The sequence below is a fragment of the Topomyia yanbarensis genome, chromosome 3 (assembly GCF_030247195.1).
Source record: "Topomyia yanbarensis strain Yona2022 chromosome 3, ASM3024719v1, whole genome shotgun sequence".
Lineage (NCBI taxonomy): Eukaryota > Metazoa > Arthropoda > Insecta > Diptera > Culicidae > Topomyia > Topomyia yanbarensis.
The window spans coordinates 36,485,019-36,497,997 of NC_080672.1; the positions used below are offsets into that span (position 1 = coordinate 36,485,019).

At 40.8% G+C, this 12,979-nt stretch overlaps 1 protein-coding gene across 2 annotated transcripts in view; it reads left to right on the forward strand.

Annotated features, from left to right (window-relative positions):
- The first annotated feature begins 632 nt into the window (after window positions 1–632).
- The window catches only part of LOC131688897 (zinc finger protein ztf-16-like), a 188,847-nt gene continuing 176,500 nt past the window's right edge, over window positions 633–12,979 (forward strand). Inside the window, exon 1 of one of the 2 annotated variants that reach the window (XM_058973509.1) lies at window positions 633–2,107. The gene's annotated coding sequence lies outside the window, so the exon portion shown is untranslated. Of the gene's footprint in view, window positions 2,108–2,540; window positions 2,936–12,979 lie in introns of those variants that run through there. The other variant, XM_058973510.1, reaches the window with a different exon arrangement.

Consider the following 12,979-nt stretch of genomic DNA (forward strand, 5'->3'; position numbering starts at 1 on the left):
TAACTCATTCTCTCGACATCGCACCGATGTGGGACTGCTCTCCCCGCCACGATGAGCTTTCCACATCGGAGCTCTAGAATTTGTTGGCGGGGGTAGGGCTTGGGAGCCGTGGTCTGTTGGTATAGAAGCGCCGCCGCACCCGACTGATCCACCCCAAAACCCGCACAAGAAAACTTTCTCGTGCAGCAAACTCTGTCTCCTCGTGGAGGAATAGCTCTCGGAGAGTTTTACATTTTTCTTGCTAACTGAACTGAGTGTCAGACAGTGCTGGATGGGGAAACGTGTGCAGGGTTCATTTTTATGTTTTGCTTCCCTCTCGCTTTCGCCGCCGTGGTAGTCTGCCTGCTGCTGTTGCAACTCTCGGGGTTTACATTATTGGGGCAGGCCCTCGGCGTCATCAACAGCTCTGCTCCCACCACCCACCAGCCGCCTAGTGTGTGCTACCACAAGGCATTACGTCTTCTTCGAACCGCCGCGCCGTACCGACCACCGACCACCGACAACTGGCTGAGAGTGTTGCTGGCACTGGGTTTGGGAGGTAAACGTTCGCCACATGACGGCGGTATGTTTCAGTTTAGTTTTTGTTTCGGTTCGCGCATCATGTGGAAAAGCTCCCGCGGTCCGCGCCCCAAAACAGTGTAATCCCAGAGTACCCCCGTTTCGAGACGGCAGCGGTCTTGACTCGGCGAGTGCCTAGAACTCGGTTTTGTTGTGTGCGCCGCACACGTCTTCCTACAGGGAAAAGGAAGGTAGTACGTTAGGTGCGAGGACATTTGGAGAGTTAGGAATCCGGGTGCAGTCGGAATTTGCTACAGTGACGGTCGTCTTCGTCAGGATTTGCTCTTCTGTTCAGTGTAGAGTGGTGTGGCTGTTCTAGTTCGGTCGGTCGGTGAATAGAACGAGGCCAACTGCGTTGACGAAAGGATGGATTACTTCCCAATCAGGATACGCTGGGCGGTATGATCAGTCCCGGAATCGGTGGTTCATCCATTTGGTGGTGCTTGTGGCAAAAAAAAGATTTTTTTTTTTGGTTTTCAAACAAATTCTGAATCTCGGGTTTCACTAGATGGCCTACGTTTTTGTTAAATAATAAAAATACACACACACAGGAATTACGGTGGCAATGTTAAAATACCTCAGCTGGAAGACCAGAGAAACACCCAAGGATTACAGTGATTAGAAAAAAAACCTACAAATCAGAACCTGAAACTGTGATAAAGTGAAATTGACGAAAATTTACAAATCTAAATCAGTGGAAAACCATTCCCGGAAAGTTATTTTCGCCTCGAAATCATACATAAATCAAATCGAAGAAACAAGTGGAAACCTCATAGTACAAAATCCAGATGAATTTATTTAACTAGGAATATAGTGAAAGATTGAAGTTTGGGATTTTTGATTTCTGAAAAATAGTGTACCGATCCGTAATAGAAAAAGTGGAAAACACGCAAAAAAAATATACATATACTGAAAAAAGAGAAGCGGTGTCCCCCGAAAAAAAACAAGTGCACGAGCGAGAAGGAGCGATTCTTTGCACCAAAGTGAAGCAACAAAAGCAAAAAAAGTAGTGACACAATTTTGATTAAAACTCACACTCAAGACAAACCATCCGATCCGGGGCCGGGGCGAGTTTCTAATTTCTCAATCAGTTAATGAAGTAAGATTTCGAAAAAGAAAAAAAAACGAATGAAAAGGCAGTAGGAAAAATAACAACACCATCGTCGTCGTCCGTGGAGCGAGCGGTACAGAAAAATCCAGTGGATTGCTGCTGCTGGTGCTGCCCGCGCGCTGTGTGTTGGTTGGTTTCAAGACGGTGTTGAGTTCGGTGGGATTTGCAACACTCCAAGTTTTTCGTAATTTCTGACCTATTGAGGAACGAAGTGTGGCGCGGAGTGGGAAAAATTGCTACCGAGCGCACCAGCGGACCTCGTGTTGGAGAGCCCCAGGAAAAGTGGGCTCCACAGCACCCTTCGCCGCCACCACCTGGCCAACCACGTGGTATGCTTCTGCTCCACCGGTGAGTGCCCGACGACGATCTTGTCGCGTGCGTTCGAGTGAGACGGCTGCAGATCCTTCGGCGAGCAGCGGAAAATCGAGTATTTCAGAGGTGCGTTTAATTATTGGTCATGTTTTGGGAAATTGCACTAGTGCTTGGTGATCGGAACACTTTTTCAATATGATTTGACCCGTTCAAGGTGACCTTAGGAGTTAGGAAACTCTCAAGTTGATGACGTACATCCTGGCAGGATATCGATTATCCCTGACAGGACTAGCTATCGTCTGTCTTTTTCTACACACTAACTGACAGATCTCGGCGTCGAGACACTAGAGTCATCTCGTTTTCTCGCGTTTGATTTAGAACAAAGTCTCCGACAGGCAGACAGACAGACAGACAGACAGAGACGGGGGTGGACTGTTTTGGTTTCGGATCCTGGGACCAGACCGGAATGAAACCTCATCCTTTTAACTTCCACCTTCCTGTCATTTTCCAAGAAGAGAAAAGTAAGACAAACGTCAGAGACGCAGTGCTTTGCTTTCCACGCCCGAATCGAGTTTTTACTCGGATTTCGTCGAGGGCTCAACTAAAATGTTAAATCCCGTTACGCTTTCCTTCGGACCCACAGCGAACACGGCTGTTGTGCAATAGGTTTAGGGCCACTCGAAACGGGGCATCAAATCGGTCAACCGTGAGAACTCTGCTGGGCCACCACGTCCATCCCATTGCATTGTGTGTAAAGTGAAAGTGATCCAAAGTAGTGGTGTGTGCTGTGTGTTGAAGACGGACCAAGCATAGCGAAACTACGGTGTGAAAAGCACCGAAGGGAGGAACAATCATCGACCTAGTTCTCCGTGCTACGAAAGATCCGGTGAATGGTACGGAGCAGGGAAGCTTACGGTTGTGGTTTGCTAGAGGTACAGCGAAGGGAACACTTGGGTCAGTAACTGGGTAGTTTTGTGTAGTGACAGGAGAAGCAAAAATCAATGAACGAACCAAATTTGCTAGGGAATTGCTCACGCGGCGATCTGTGCCGTGGTGGCGAACGATTTAGTTTTTTTTTACTTCTGGGAAACAAGGACACGATGTTCTAATAATAGTATTGGGTTTGATTACGAAATATGTGTGTAGCGCGGTTTTTTTTTTCTACCGATGTGTTGAACCTTTACAACTTAGGAGTGCATTGATTTGTTAGAAATTGGGACAGTTTTCAGATGAGTTACATCATCTAGTTCTATTCTAAATGTAGTTTCAACTGGAGTTTTCTTGGAAATCAAAAATGACAAAAACTGAATCAAAATCGCGATATTTTGGTTAGCATTCCTTATTGAATGCTTTGAAGCTGTTCTGATGCGTAGTAGGTAGAACAAGGGAAGCTGAAAGTTGTGAATTCCAAGTGATATAGCTGTTTTAAATTCTAGATTTGCTGGCTATGTATAATACGTTGATCAAGAGATTCCGAAATTTCTCTTTATTAAGCATTGTAGCATAAACGAATGTTTATTTTCTGTAGATCGCCGCTTCTAACGTGAATTAACGTAAAATATTTTTGGTTATTAGACAATAGAATCTTAATATTTTCAAAGATGGGTGCCACCAGCCTTAAAATGGTATTCTAAGCATACCTGACTTAATGTACAGTCTTCAGAATAAATCCTTCGTCCGTCGCTTTCCAATACCTAGCAACAAAGGATATTACAGACGAGTCTGCAGCGGTTCTGCACTTATAACTTAACAAAATTTTAGTGTTCAATTTATGCGTCTTTTTGACTGCTCTGTTGGAGATAGACTCGGAGTTTTCACTCTTTCAGGTTTAGGCTTTGTCAAAAGCTTTTGACAAAGTACCTCACAACATCGCAATTCAGAAACTACAGAAACTCAGGACCATCTTAAGACTACTTGGGGCCCGTGGGCACTATTGAACGAAGGGTCCCTAAAGTCAACAGACGTAAACAGATGAAGAGTGACATTCGATAAATATGATTAAGCTTCACATCACGGCAATGAGATCAATATATCTTATTTTACTTCAAGGGCTCCAAAATGGGGCTTTTTTGTAATGGCAATTGAAAAGATTAGAAAACAATTGAAGGTTAGAAATATCCGTGACTTTTCTCTTAATGGCGTTCTTATAATCGAATGCGCAGTTAACAGTATACTGACAGAATTAACAATAGTACTTTGACCTCCTTAGTTTTTTTTTATTTCGATTATAGAGGTTTTAACCTTAAGGTCATTCGCATCTTCGGGTTAGAAAAATCTATATGAAAAATTTCTAACCCTATGTGCGGGGTCGGAGCTCGAACCCAGGTGCGCTGCGTACAAGGCAATCGATTTACCAACTACGCTACGCCCACCCCGACCTCCTTAGTTGCATTGCGTTGTATGAGGATGAGGAGTTTCTTGGCCAAGAAGAAAGAAAATGGCAGTCATGAAATTTACTATAGGTCCATAGTAATTTCTTTTAAACTTAAAAGAATTACGAAACCCCTTGGTATTTGAAAGATTTTCCAGAAATCGTTAGGAAAGTCTTGAAACTTCGTGGACTTCTACTCAAGGTTGTAGGGTGCCTTGAAGTCCAGACAACATTTTTAAACATCGCTGAAGTACCCAGAGTTTTGTACAATATGGGTGAAATTCTTTGAAGTTTGAAGTATGTTCCTCTGTTCAATACCACTTAAAGTTCATTGAGATACTCCGGACTTTGACAAAAAAACTGTAACTGACCTGAGTTTCGTACAAACTGTTTGAAGTTCTCGAAGCTCTGTATTCTGAAACTAGTAAAAAACCGGCATTAGTTTTGCCTATACATATAAAAAATGGCAATAACAAAAACTCAAGAGAGACTTTACTCGAAACCGGAAAGTATTACCCTCTAAAAACATTAGGACTTGCGTCTAAATCTATTCGCAATTTAAATAACATGCATCTGTCGTATTGTTCGTAAAATATTCGCTCGTTGTTAGCACACCGCATCGCTATTATTTCTAGAAAGCACACATATAGACCTAGCAAAGCTACGTTACATCCCACTGCGAGTGAGATGAGGAAACCATAAAGTCAATTTCGCCCATTACGAAAGAACACAATCGCGATAGACTTGTCGCAGACCCGTCTTAGATCGACAATGCGCAAGGTGGAACAATTGATCAAAATGAGAATGGAACTTGTTCTTCAGGAAGTTTCCCACATACAGCGACATCATATGAGACAAGTGGTAGTAATAACGTTCAACTTCTCAGCCGAGGCGAAAGGCTTCGTAGCGAAGAATAACATGCAACACGACGTGGAATAAGAAAACGTCAAAACAGGGACCCCCGTGTATATGGACCTTTATTTAACGGATATTCGCCTACATGATTTGGCACCTCGTACCAGCACGGATTATATTAAAAAGTTCGTGTCGAAGTCTCCATACTAGTGGAATTCAGTCTCTGGCGACACTTGGAGACACTTTTTTCCTGACATTCTCAACGCGGGTTCGGATGGGACGAATGCGGCTGAACCAACCTTGTAACCCGTCAGGGTAACAATTTAGCACTGGGTAGAAATATACCCTTTTTTCCGTATACACTTCGTAGAGTGTATTGTTTACGTAATGTTATGCTCACCGCTGTTCGATACCGTTCACATTTAGTTTGTAAATTTGTGTATTAATAACATAGGGCTTAAGGCTAGTTTACAGTTCGGAAAACGTGTCATGGGATTTGGGTCTTTGTGTATTTTAAATGGAGCTCGGGATTTAAAATCCCGTGGCGGGAAACGGGTCTACACGAAATTGACAGTTTTCCTGAAGTGTAAACCAAACCGCGGGAAACATCGCGGGATTTTAAAACTCTCCACACAGAAATCCGACCGAGAGCAATTCAACACAAATTGTTTCCGACGGGGAAAATAGTATTTTTCTAAGGTTTGCAATTCGCTGCAAGTTTGATACTGTTTGTATTTTTAAGAAGCAGCAGAATTTTTGGTTTGACAGTTTGGAGAGATCTCGGCTGAAAATTTTCTCTGATCAAATCCCGACGCAAATCCCATGCGAAATCCCGTGATCCATTTCCCGAACTGTAAACTAGCCTTTAGGTAGGCTACCGCTCTCCTCTTGCGAAAATACGTGTGCACTGGTTATGCTGCTCATCGTTGACAGATGAGTGCGGAAGGCGGCCATCGTGAAAAGACAGTTTGTGACGAACCACGGTAAGAGACAGACGACCGTTTACAAGTTTTCGGGACAGTTTTCCGCCACTAGAAAACCGTTTCATTGCGCGCCTGTGACGGCAAGCTAAGACCGTCGAAAAGTGCCGGCCCGTGGTTCGAGCACAAGTGAAAATTACGGTGTCGATTCGCCATCAAGGGGTAAGTTAATCGAAAAGGAATGTTTTCGCTACCCCAGCTAAACGCTAAGGAATCGAATTACCGACCGTTATCGCTGTAGAAGATAAGTCAAACGAGCCAAGCTCTCCTTTACAGCTAATCGTCAAGAAGAACGAAGCAGGGCGGACAAAGGTTCCCCCTGGGAAGTACACTGCGGTGACTTCCGGGATCGTTTACGGCGAGTAGACGATCCGGCGATTCGTCGCTAAAGAGGTTCCAACAAAGGAGCCAAGCTCACCTTCCTAGCTAAACCCCAAGGACTGCTGCCGGAGCTGCCAACGACATTCCGGGAGAACTCGGCCGTTGTAATCCCGGCCGGTCGGAAGAAATAGCCCGTCTTCCCGCCAACGGTATCAGCACATCGACGAGATCCAACAGTGCACAGTGTAGCAGAGGAGAAATAAAGTCGGCATACTTATTAATTTATTTTGTTTGTTTATCTTTTTTGTTGTTAAACGAAAATCCGAAATTCTGTAGAAGTACCTAGGCCGCCCTGAAAAGAAAGGTCCGCCGGGCAAACAAGAACCCGAGTAATGGGCAAACCGCTATCTACAACCTATACCGTCTTACTTGACATTCGAAGATACATCATCTCAAGGTGTTAATAACATACAAATAACCCTATGCACATACTATGGGCAGAGGCTCGTGTGCCAACTCCGCAACCAGACTGTACACTACGGTAAGCCATGCGCCAAAATAACAAAAGAAAATTCATCCATCATAACCGGCATTATCAAACAGCTTTCGACATCTGCTGATACTTCACAGATAACCGGACAAACATAGATTCTGGACAAATAATATTCCACGGTATTCTCGAACAAATAGTTAACATAATGAGAGAAGAAATGAGTTAGAAAAAAGGCAGCTATACCAGAGTTATTCAACATGTAACAGCGAAAATCAAAGCTCTAGCGACGACGACATGGACTAAACTACGAGCGAGGGAGAAGGGAGGCGGAATGATCAGCAAGTGGCAGACGGTAAACCTGACCATTGCTCACTACCAAGAAATAAAATTAACACAAGAAGCGGAAAGCAGTGAAAGAGTAGTCGACAGAAATAATTTTCCAATATTTATATTTTTTATCCATATTGAATTGTAGATGGAATTGTATTATGAAATGAATATTATTTTCAAAAGGGCGAATGACCCTCGAGGTTAGAGCCTTAAAAATAAATAACAAATAGCAAATAACAAATAACAAGCGAACCGCCGAAACTCACTATTTTTGAATCCAAAAATAACTCTACTTGCCTAATCTAGAAAAATAATATAAAACTATTCAGCTGCATTTATGAACTACTGAACTGAATGAAAACCGAACGCATGATAAAAGAAAAAACTAACAGCCTATAGGCTTCAGCAAATTTTGATGGAAACGTCTTCTGGGTCTATATCGGTTTCTCATTGAATTATGCGTGTAATCCCGATCAAAAACACATAACAGAAATATTTCAAAACTATATCTCGCATTGTTACTTGTTATAAATTTCTGTTATTTTAACTACTAACGAGACCTAATTTATAACACAATATGTTTCAAAAATTGTGTTCTATTATAAATTTGTTATATCATTCTGGTCGGGATATTATGCTAACATTATACCCTTGAAAACAGCCTCGCTGCTTCATGCAGGAGTTATCCATATCAAGCTCAGAACACCCAGGCTCAAAGCGTTAAGGGGTTACTTATCTTTTTGAGAGAAAAATATCAAGAAAGTTTGAATTTACGTAAAGCCATAAATCAATGATTTCATTTCACAAACTTATAGTATTTTGATAGTACATTTTTCAGTGGAATAAACAAGCATAAGTTTGTAAAAATATATTGATGATTGGCGGAGTTATGGTTTTTGCTCCGAAACCCTTTTTCATTTAAGAGGTTTGCGGTGATCACGATTGAAGACCAATAGATCAACCAAAATACCAAAACTCCAATAATTCCATTTGTATATGAGTATTCCTCGTACCTTGATGATTAGTTGAAAAAAGAATATTTTTTTCCTGCATTCGGGAATGTTTTTCTTAAAAAAGCGCTGGTTTAAGCTCTAAAAATTTATTAAAAAATTCTTATCTAAAAACAAAAATTCACGCCAAAAAAAAAAGAAATCGTTAAGGGGTTAAATACAAAGTTGTGGCGAAAAAGTTAGCTAAGTTCGTGGTTTTTTAAAGCTTTTCATTCATTTTTTTTTTTGAAAAATCAAAAGACAGCTCGTTGGTAGTACTATCGAAGTTCGAAAAAACAAGTTGAAATAAAAAAAATTGAAGGTTGGCGGAGTTATGGCCCATCCCCCGTAGCAAGTTTTTTTTGGCAGAGGTTTGCGGTGAACGCCCTCCAAGCCGAACTGCTCAACTCAAATCAAAAAAGTAAAAGATTATTGAAGAAAAATGTATTGTGGTGTACTTGAACGGATCAGTTCCCCAATAATTTTTTTTTTCTTCAGAAAAGACATGTTAACCAAAAAATTGAGTTTTGTGGTGTACAAAATTTTAAACAAAAATTCATGGCAAAGAATCAAATTTTTTTGGATGAAAAAGGAACCGTTCAAGTACACGAGAGTGTAAATACAAACAATTAAAAAAAATGAAATTCAGATGAATAGTTTTTGCGATATCACGTTCACCGCAACGGTACTTTTCAAACAACTTAGTTCCGAGATAATTGCGTTTAAAGTTTTGTGTTAACTTCATACGCGGAAGAACCAGCGCGGTGCGGCTGTAGTTTGAAATCTAGTGCTCCAACCTGGATGAAATTTTGCACAGATATTTTCAAAAGTATGTACTTCCAGAGTATTCAATATTTTTTTTCGATTTTTTGAGTTCCAACTTTGTAGACAATAGAGATGGTCGGGTTCGGGTTCTGGTTCTGTAAATTTAAGCTTCTCGGGTTCGGGTCGAGTTCCGGGTTTTCAAATTTGAAATTCTCGGGTTCGGGCCGGGTCCGGGTTTTTGAAATTTTGGGCTTACGGGCTCGGGTCGGGTTCGGGTTTTTAAAATTACAAATTATCGGGGTCGGGTCGGGTTCGGGTTTTGAACAAAACAACCCATCGATTTCATGACACTGTTTGCGTCTATACACGAAACGCAGTCTTTTTGCAATAGTGAATTATACTTCGTAATACGAATGGATGACACATATAACCGTACCAAATGTTAGCACCTCTGAATCGCTAGAATTCGTCGTATGTTCTGGTGCTCCCATATTGCATTTTTTCATTCTTGCATAAAATTCCGTCTCTTCAGATTCGCAAACTCCCTGAATTATACAATTTTTTAAACGAACATTCATGAAAGAGCATTCAACAATACGTGTTTCACATCTAAAATCTCTTTGCGATTTATTTTTCATGATAATTAGTAATAAACTAAGTTAAGAGGAATTTATCGGAAAATATCGGTTCAACTTTCTATAATGGAATATAAATTTCGACAGGTACTTTAAAACCGATACTTAGGCCGCGGCGACTTTTTCTCTACGTAAAGGGTTTTGTGGGGTACATTCGTACCCCAGAACTAAAATCGCTCGTATGTCTAATTTTTATTAAATTTATAATTAAATTGAATAGTTTTATTCTAAATTCGTAAAGTAACCTGTTTAAAAATATATGTTTTGACTATTTAATTATGTAATATTTCATTTTGTATAGAACAAGTCTTGAAAATACGTCAAAGTTCCCTTTTTTCTTCATATTGCTATAACTCCGGTAGTTTCAAATCGATTTTGACCATTTATACGACGTTGTAAAGCTTATTAATTTTCCTTTTGAAATTTTTTTTTCCAAAAACCGGTCAAAAAGTATATTTATTCCGATGCTTTTTTGAAAACCAAACTCCAATACAAACGTTTAAAAAAGCAATATGCAGTAACAGAGATGAAACAGGAAGGCGTCGAAGGAATAGGTAGAGCCGGTGTATTGTACGTGTATATGTAAAGTAATTATGTTCCAGAGCCTGGGTTGCAGAAGATAACGAATCGAATGATGCGTCTTGCATACTATATACAAATCATATTCACGAATGTGTTTTGACTCTTTCATCCGCAAAAGCAAAAATTACGATACCGATCCAAACGCATTTTCTAGTTACTTTCCTATAGTGCTTTGTTATACCCAATAACATATACTATTATTCGGCAGAGTTGGAACTTATACAATTTTACACAAGTTTCTCGCTTACTATGTATCGATATTTTGCTTTTAAAAAAAGATATAATAATTTTTTTGAATTATGCACTCATGAAAAAAACAATAACGCAAACGGTTTTGTGGGGTACATTTGTACCTCAAACAAACTTTAAACAAGCACTGTTAAATTGATCAAAATAAACAAATAGGTTGTACCTGCCTTCACGGAAGTTTAATAATCGAATTGGTTTATGATAAAGATTGCTTGCAATTAAAAAAACTGTAACGGAAAATAAGGATTTGAACTCATAAATTTGGTGGTACTTTGGTGCCATTATGGCGGATCAAATTTAACAAGAGTACATTTTTTTAAAGCAGATAGTTTAGCCCAAATTTACTTTCTAGAGCCTACCTTTGTTCCATCAAACCTAAACCTAGCTTCACTTCCGCCAGGTTTCGTTGTTCATGACACTCATATGGTGATGGGATAATACCACCACTATAAAATCAGTAGCACATATATGAAAAAAGCACTTTCTGTCAGATTGTTCCCGGGCTGACCTGTTACATGATCCGGATTCCTTCATGAAAATACATGAATTTCCATGAACTTAACGAATTGATCGCAAAAATTTGGTGTGTTCTGTTGAAGCCATTAACGGATTTTTTAAAGTTTGGAGTCGTTCCGAGAGCTCCATTGGAGCTGACGAAGCATCTCTATTGGCGCGCTTACCATATAATTTGAAGAATAAAATAACTTAGATACCCAATCATAGATCGTCCTAACGCTAATGATGGGACATCAAGAACACGTCAGAAAATGATTGATACCCTTCGATACAGGTTTGACCGTTCCAACCAGTAACGTGGGTGACGTCATGTAAACTGTCGAATACGAATTGCCAATTGCCATAGCTTAATACAATACATGTAATAAATTATACTAAACTGCCTTGCAGGAATGGTTTCTGATAAAAAATCTGAAATTTTGGTTAAGTACGAAGGGCAAGGTTGTTGGAAACTGTGACCATTAAGCTTTCTGTCCCAATGAGTTAGCCGCCGATTTAACTTAATTTCCGGTTAAGATATCAACGATTTATACATTTCTCAGAACGTTACAAATTTGACGTTCAATAATAGTAAATATAAATGCGGATTCTACTCGGCAGTGATTTGTTTTGTCATATGCAGATATAACTCAATGCGTATGGTGCTACTTCAGATTCGAGTGATTCTACTATTCTTCAGGAATCAGGAATCAGAATATATTGGCTCAAATGGCACGTTCCCCGTACATAGTCGGGGATTTGTGCCTTGCCGTGTGTTTTCATCATTTCCTGAGCGGAAGGAAAGGACAAGGAGGTGTGGGGAAGTAGACTTGGAAGGGTGGGAAAAACAGCACAAAACAAAAAATAAACAACAGGTAAATTAAACTCACAAGTAGTTCAACTTGCCTGCGAATAAGCCTAAAGCTCTTTACCACATTGGATAAGAAACTTTAGTATGTCTCTGAGTTTCAGTCGACCAAACATGGTTTCGTCTATATAAGGACGGCTGAAGACTCGTAATCGCAATTGCGCTAGCGCTGGGCAGTTGCATATCAGATGATATGAAGTTCCGTAGTCGGATTCACAAAGATCACATGAAAAAGACTCAGCGCGCTGAATAGTTGCCATGTGATAATTGAGTTTGCAGTGGCCGGTTAAAGCCCTGGTCAGCATGCCGCAGTGGAGCTTCGAAAAATGTAAGAGATTTTTCGAAACCACTGGGCATGGTTGTTCTAGAAACGCCTTTGTTTGGCGACACGTTTGTAGATTTCTCCAATAATTGCGGTGCTCGGACGAAGCCCAGGACCGTATTTTTTCCCTTATCCAACTTGTCGAAATTGGCAGCGCGGGCTCAGGACCAACGAAGTCAATCGCTGAACCTGCCCTGGCCAATTCGTCAGCCCATTCATTTCCAGTAATACCGCAATGTCCGGGCACCCAGACAAGGTAGATAGTGTTGACAATGCTTAGTTCTTCGATTTGGGTTCGGCACGCGATCACTAGCTTGGACCGGGATTTGTCTGAGCTAAGGGCCTTGATTGCAGCCTGACTATCGGAGCAGAAGTTTATAACTCTGCCGGACAAACTCAGTTGAAGGGCCGATTGCACCCCGCACATAATCGCAAAGATTTCTGCTTGGAATACAGTACAGTATTTACCTAGTGAGTGAGATTGTTCTAATCTCATTTCACGACAGTAGACACCAGCACCAGCACGTCCCTCCATCAGAGAACCGTCAGTGTAACAAACCACTTGCGTTTGTTGTTGTCTTTCCATAAAGCCAGACAACCACTCCTCTCGAGAGGGAATCTTCACATGAAATGTCCTGTAAGGAAAACTACAAGTGAGTGTAATATCGCTGGGAGCAAGAATATCTTCACCCCATGTAACCATTTGTGACCACAATCGTGTATGACTGGTAGCAAGATCAACA